The 922-nt window shown below is 68.1% G+C and overlaps 1 protein-coding gene across 1 annotated transcript in view; it reads right to left on the reverse strand.

Moving 5' to 3' along the window:
* Positions 1 to 922, reverse strand: part of AATK (apoptosis associated tyrosine kinase) — a 40300-nt gene that overhangs the window by 13531 nt on the left and 25847 nt on the right. The gene's annotated exons all lie outside the window — the stretch shown is intronic.

Here is a 922-nt window from a genome sequence, read left to right on the forward strand (position 1 = left end):
CCGCCTGGTGGGGGGGGGGGGGGGGGCGGCTGGAGGCCAGCTGCCCCTGCCCATCCAGAGTCAGCCCTCCACGCCTCTCAGCCACCCCACCTCCCAGCAGCCTTTGCCCTGGGCGGGGTACCCCATGGTCAGTGGCTTTCAGGGTCGAGGCTGGGGAATCCAGGACAGCGGCTCCATCATCCCACCCACCCTGACCCAGCAGACAAGAAACTAAGTGCCCCTGCTCCTCCCAGACAAGGAGCGTTCCTGAGAGCCCACCCCCCGGCTTCAGCCCCAGGCAGGTGGTAGCTGGCAGCACCACCTACCGTGGCCATCTGCCTGCAGGGCCCCTGGACTTCGACCCAGGAAGGCGGGCGTCTGTCCGCTCCCAGGGCTCCTTAAGAGCCTGGCCCTGGGCACCGGGCTGGGCCCCACCTGGCCCGGCTATTTTCAACTTCAGCTGCCCCTTCGTCTGTCTGAGGAAGCCCCCTCACATTCCTGAGCCACTGCCAAGTCTCCCAGGAGCCCTGGGCCACAAGCAGAACCACAGTACTAGCGCCACAGGCCTGCCTGCCTGACCAGGACAGACCGCTGCCAGGTGGGGAAACAGGCCGAGGGTCGAGGGACTTCCAAGCAGCTGCAGCGGGGCCGCCCCTGTGGCCAGGCGGCTGGACTGGGAGCCGCAAGGCCTAGGTTCCCTGCCCGGCCCTGTGACCCGAGGACCCTCCTTTCTCTGGGCCTCGATTTCCTCGGCTGCAACAGGGAGGCTGAGAGCCCTCTGGGGTGTCCCTGCGGGCCGGTCCTGGCCTGTACCCAGAGATGACAGAGCCACTGGGGACAAGGCCTGCAGGGACTCCCCCTCTCCAGGGCCCGGGAGACCACCCTTGGGCCCCGGGGCTGTCAGAACCAACCCCCTCACCCTGTAATCCCAGCTGCGGCTCCC

The sequence above is a fragment of the Neophocaena asiaeorientalis genome, unplaced genomic scaffold (assembly GCF_003031525.2).
Source record: "Neophocaena asiaeorientalis asiaeorientalis breed wild unplaced genomic scaffold, Neophocaena_asiaeorientalis_V1.1 scaffold30, whole genome shotgun sequence".
Classification (NCBI taxonomy): Eukaryota; Metazoa; Chordata; class Mammalia; order Artiodactyla; family Phocoenidae; genus Neophocaena; species Neophocaena asiaeorientalis.